Source organism: Macrobrachium nipponense, chromosome 10, assembly GCF_015104395.2.
Source record: "Macrobrachium nipponense isolate FS-2020 chromosome 10, ASM1510439v2, whole genome shotgun sequence".
NCBI classification, from domain to species: domain Eukaryota; kingdom Metazoa; phylum Arthropoda; class Malacostraca; order Decapoda; family Palaemonidae; genus Macrobrachium; species Macrobrachium nipponense.
Window position 1 is genome coordinate 21,089,737 of NC_087204.1, and position 6,000 is coordinate 21,095,736.

The following is a 6,000-nucleotide window of genomic DNA, read 5'->3' on the forward strand; positions in this document are numbered from 1 at the left end:
CAGTAGCCGTTTCGTCAGTATTGTGTCTTTTTTTTGAGTGTGTGATTTTGTGTCTTATCTTAATCGTCGTTGGTTTTTATCATCAGTAATGGATTCTATAAGAGAAAAGAAATTGACTGCTGGAAAGTACTTCTTTCTGTTGTGGCTGTGGGTAAGCTTTTTTTTATTTCATATGTTGACCTGAATGGTAAGTAAGACTTATTCAAGTTTTTTTCTGGCTAATAAGTCTCAATCTCTCTCTCTCTCTCTCTCATATGTATATTGTAGGTAGTAAAATGTCAGGTAAAGTCATTGTGAAAATTGTCTTGTGGTTTATACTTTATTTTTATTCACCATAATTTGATAATATATATATATATATATATATATATATTTATATATATATATATATATATATATATATTGTGTTGTGTTTGTGAGTTTGGATATGTATAATGTAATTGTTCAACATTATTTCGTTTTTCCAAACAGTGGGTAGCTAGGTAGAAAAACAAAAGATAGTGAGCAGTGCCCATTCATATATTTTTTTAATTGCCGAATCGTAAAGAACCCGATGTTCAGATGTCTTCCGCAACACAAACTGCTTCAAACACCTATAGAAAGGCTCATAACAACGCATTTCCCTCAACGGCTCCCCTCCCCCTCTACACCTGCGCGCCTCTGTCGTAACTACTCTTATTGCTTTCCAATACCTTTCCAAGCTATCTACCCAAGTCTTCTCTAGGGATTCCTCTCCATCCTCCATTTAACACAACAGAATTACTATACGTTCTTTGTTCTGTCATGACAACTAAGCCATTTCCAAAACACTGCTCCATCCTTTCAGATACGCTGATCTTTATACTACATTATTCCACCTTTCTCAATCTTGATTCTTACAGTTGCGTATAGTAACCTCCACACTTCACTTCCATGGAGGGGAATTGACTTCATACATTCCGCTCTTGGTTCTTTAGACACTTCAAGATTTTTTATTACATGCAGTCAGTCACGAGCGTATATTATTATCCACTTGATTTGGACATAGTTTATGTATATTATATATATATATATATATATATATATATATATATATATATATATATATATATCTATACTATATATACACACACATAATTAAAAGAATGGAAGTTTATATTGGTGAATTGTACGTGGGAAAATAAAATCGTATATACAATGTCATTATTCAGGTAGGGACTAAAAAGTGCTCAAAAAGCATTAGCTTGAAATATAATCTCCTACTGAATAGAATCCACTTAGGTTTAAAGACAACCAGAGATGAAAATTGACCACCAATGGAATGATTATATATAATGTAGATGGCAGTACAAGTAAGCAAAATTAGCCAGTACTTACCCAGCCCGGCATACTACTACTACTGCGTCCTCACAGCTGTTACGATCTCACGCATGTGGAAATGGGATGATGAGCTGATCATTCCTAATTCCTTTGTGATATACCCTTCGTTGTTGGATGACCCAGTAGTAACCTGCGCGATTTGATTCAAATTTGCGGTCTGGTAAAATCGTGCAGTCACAGCGAGTTATACTTCTTGGAATCCGAGAGATTGGGAATTGTATCCATTTCAGCGTGTGATAACTCTCTCTCTCTCTCTCTCTCTCTCCTCTCTCTCTCTCTCTCTCTCTCTCTCTATAAAAGATATGTATCCTGTGATGTGCAACACGTACTTGTAACACGTTTTTTGTTATGGTTGAGTTACTGGTTATACTCACTAGTACGTTCATTCATGTTATTGCATATTGAATTTTCATGGCTGAACCGTGGTTAGTTATTAAAACTAGACGCTTTCCCTATTAACTTTCTATGATTATTTCAGGCTTGATATAAAAAATCAGCATAAATTTCATAATTATGTAACCTGGGGCTACAGTGACATAATCGGTTCAGTTTCCCAACACCCCCTACCCCTCCCCCAATGGGACCCTTTTTTCTCCCAAAAGTTTCTATGTATAGGTGCCAGTTAGCAAAGCGTGTTTCATATCCAGAATAATTCCGTAAGATATTTATTGACTGGTGCACGGAGGACAGATTCTCTCTCTCTCTCTCTCTCTCTCTCTCTCTCTCTCTGGACCAATTAATTTAAGTAGAACCGACTACAGAGAATCGACCTGGAACCGGAAATATGGGGCAATAAAACGGGAAAGAAACTTGAGGCCATTCTCGCAGATTAGAGAAGGGAACAAGAGAATTGGGATCGTTCGAAGGAAAGGTCTCTCTGTTGAGATGGAATTTTGAAACCCAACTGAGATGAGTCGGAAATAGCATTGATAGGAAAAATCTCCACTGAGGAAATGTTTATAACAATTGTATTCATTCACTTGCGCTCGACGATTCACTTTCATTCTTTTGTCTCGAGTGACCTCAGATCACGGAGAATTGACAGTTGCTGACTCGGCAGTCTCTTGGTTTGTGTGTGTGTTGCCGGAGGGGAGGGTGTGACAGGGAGAGGGGGTGGGCGGTTGGCTGTGCGATCTATTCCTACGAGAAACTGGGAGAATATTTGTAAAGCTAGTTGTAAAATGTTATAGGGATTAGGTAAATTTCACTTTTAAGAAATAGGTACGTTAGTAGGTGTCAGTTCTGTCAAATAAGGTTTTATATATTTATTTTATTTATTTATTTTTTTTTTGTACGCGTGATCTAGCCTTTTGAACGAAACGTAGAGCTTTATTTAACTCTTTGATATTTCAATAAAACTGAAAATAAAATCTTGTTGGTATGTGCATGTATGTATATTTATACATATATAGTATATACATACATACATACATACATACAAAGAAAGACTTTGTAACCCGTTTATTTGATTTAAGAGGGCCTTAACAACATTTCAAAATATTGTTTGACATTTGTTGTTATTGAGTTGCGGACAAAGGTGCTCATCGAATACTACTTCAGGCAGCGAGGTTAAAGTTGTGTTACCGATGGGGGAAATAAGACGTGCGCCCCTCATCCATATTGTGGGTTAATTAAATTTGGCTTTCTGCCTGCCTGCCTGCCTGTTGCCAGGCACGATAAGGGGCTTCCGTGTGATTTTCGTGGAGTGGTCTTTAGATGTGTCCCTAGGGAAAGGTCGTGTCGTTATTGAAGGCTACCATCTATGCGCGCGGTCATACAGTTATATATAGATTATATATATAATATATATATATATATATATATATATATATATATATTGATATTATGTAAAAAGACAAGTTGCCACTAAGGGAAGAGAAATAGTGGCGTGGCATTTGTCTTTATATATCCATCACGTTGAACATTTTCCTGATTTCATTTTATATATAATAATATAATATATAATTATGTATATATATTATATATATAAATAGAAAGGGAATTATAATATAGTAAAAGGAAACAATAAGTAAAATAACAGATACACTTATTGTTTTCTTTTATTTTTATTATTATTCCCCTTTCTTCTGTTTATTTTGCAGCTTCAAAATTCCCATTTATCTATATATATATATATATAATATATATTATATATATATATATATATATGTGTGTGTGTGTGTGTGTGTGTGTGTGTGTTTATGTATATATATGTATATATATATATATATATATAGATATATAGATATATATATATATATATATATATATATATATAGTATATATATTTATATATATATATATATATATATATATATATATATGTATATATATATATATATATATATATATATATATATATATAATATATATACATACATACAATGAAGAAACCTCCGCCTGTTTGAATATATATATATATATATATATATATATATATATATATATATATATATATGATATGTATATATATATATATATATATATATATATATATATATATATATATATATATATATATAGTGCCATACTCGAAATTTCCTGGATGACATGATTCACTCATACAATGTTTTATGAGAAGGTTCTGATAAACCTTTTCGTGTGAAATGCAGCCGTAAAGAATCTCTTTCCGGTGATTTTATGTCCTGTCTTGCATTGGATGTGCGATGGCTTAGAAATTATAGGTATTCATGATGGCGACGTCCTTTTTTGCCTAATTTTGTTTTTATAGTAGTGTTTTTTTAAATATAGTTAAATACTATATATAGTTTCTGGCTTTATATATTGTTCCTGTAGTTTTCCTTCATTTCCCAGCATTTTTCTGTGAGATTCACTTCGCTATTTTGATGGTCCGTATAGGCTGTGTTGGGTAATGATAGATATGCGAGACCTGATTAGATTCTCCTAGGTCTGTCTCACACCTCTGAATGGCTGTGGTTTGTAATGAAACGATCAAGCCGTTCCAGTGTTGTTTCGTTATTTTCACTGAATCGAGTTTCTCTACCTCTTCTTCTTCTTCTGGAATTGTGGGAGGAAGTCTGTCCGCGACGCTATCCGAATGCATTTAAAAAAAAAAAAAAAAAACTCCGCGCCCGATGAACAGACGATAAAAGGATCCCGTTGCAAGGATTTCTCACTGCAGCGATCCTACCCTGTCCTTGAAGGAGGAAAGACGAATGGATGAAAAGAGAGAAAGAGAGAGAGAGAGACTCGAATTCGAGGAATGTAAAGAACACTCATGGTCTCCTCCTGGGCTCAATGTTGGCATTCCTCTTGCCTGCGTTTGAACTCTCTGCTGTGGCCTTAGCGTGACCTGCAGGGAGCTGGTCACAAGCTCTACATGTGGCTTGGAGGGAAGGTTAAAAATGCTAAAAGCAACATGAACCGGAAACTCACCCCTGCTAGTTTTGTTATCGGAAAACGAGAGTCGCTTGTTTTAGGCTGAGTTGGGTGCGACCGTCTGATAGAAAATGTACACTTTTCTTTTACGTGTTGCCGTTAAGAGACTCAGATAGATGCTTGTTTCACACGCATGCCTATGTTATTGTTTTTTGTTATGAGTTACAGTTGGAAGAACGGTGACTTCTGTGTATGCTTCTTAAAAGAACCTTGACTCAAAGGCCTCAGTTTTCTAGAAGTTCATAGCACGAAAAGAAAACGCGAAAGCTGCCAGGATGCTATAGCCATTATATTAGGATTTATGATTCTCTCTCTCTTCCTCCTCCTTTCCTCCTCTCTCTACCTCTCTCTCTCTCTCTCTCTCTTCAGTTCAGTTAGTCAGTGGTGAAAACGTTCGGTAGACTAGCAAATAATTGTGATGCTGATTGTCGATAAGAGAAGCGCACCATGATTCAAGATTGGTAGAGATGGTGTTAAATATAAAATGACGTTTTTTGTATACATAATTTCATAAATAAGTCTTGATTTACAAATGCAATCATATTCTTTTCGCCCGTTTTAAAATTTATGCAGTTGTTGGCATCCTTATATGCATATGTAATATATATGTATATGTATATATACATACATTATATATATAGATGATATATATGATATGTGATATGTGTTATATATATATATATATATATATATATATATATATATATATATATATATAATATATATATATATATATATATATATATATATATATATATATATATGAGAGAGAGAGAGAGTTTATCAAAACGAAAACGAAACTCCTGTATGAGAGTGTTTTAATGAGAGAGAGAGAGAGAGATGAGAGAGAGAGAGAGAGAGAGAGAGAGAGAGAGAGAGAGAGAGAGAGAGAGAGACAGTAGAGAGAGAGTTGTGAGGATAAAAAGAGAGATAGAGAGAGAGAGAGAGACAGAGAGACGGTTTTTACCCAAAACGAAACTCTGTATGAGAGAGAGAGAGAGAGAGAGAGAGAGAGAGAGGAGAGAGAAGAGAGAAGAGACGGTTTTACCAAAAACGAACTTCTGTATGAATTCAGCCGCGCGACCTGTGGCTGCAAGATATCTGATATCTGTGTTCCAGTATTCATTTTCATTATGGGGATAATGTTGAAAAGCAATTCCTTTAGAGTGACGAGACCGTGCAAATAAGTTTCCGTTCTTGACTTATATTTTACCATTTTAGGACATCGAACTAAATTCCTGT

The 6,000-nt window shown here is 34.6% G+C and overlaps 1 protein-coding gene across 6 annotated transcripts in view; it reads left to right on the forward strand.

Annotated features, from left to right (window-relative positions):
* Nucleotides 1-6,000, forward strand: part of LOC135223457 (guanine nucleotide exchange factor DBS-like) — a 743,217-nt gene that overhangs the window by 683,393 nt on the left and 53,824 nt on the right. The gene's annotated exons all lie outside the window — the stretch shown is intronic.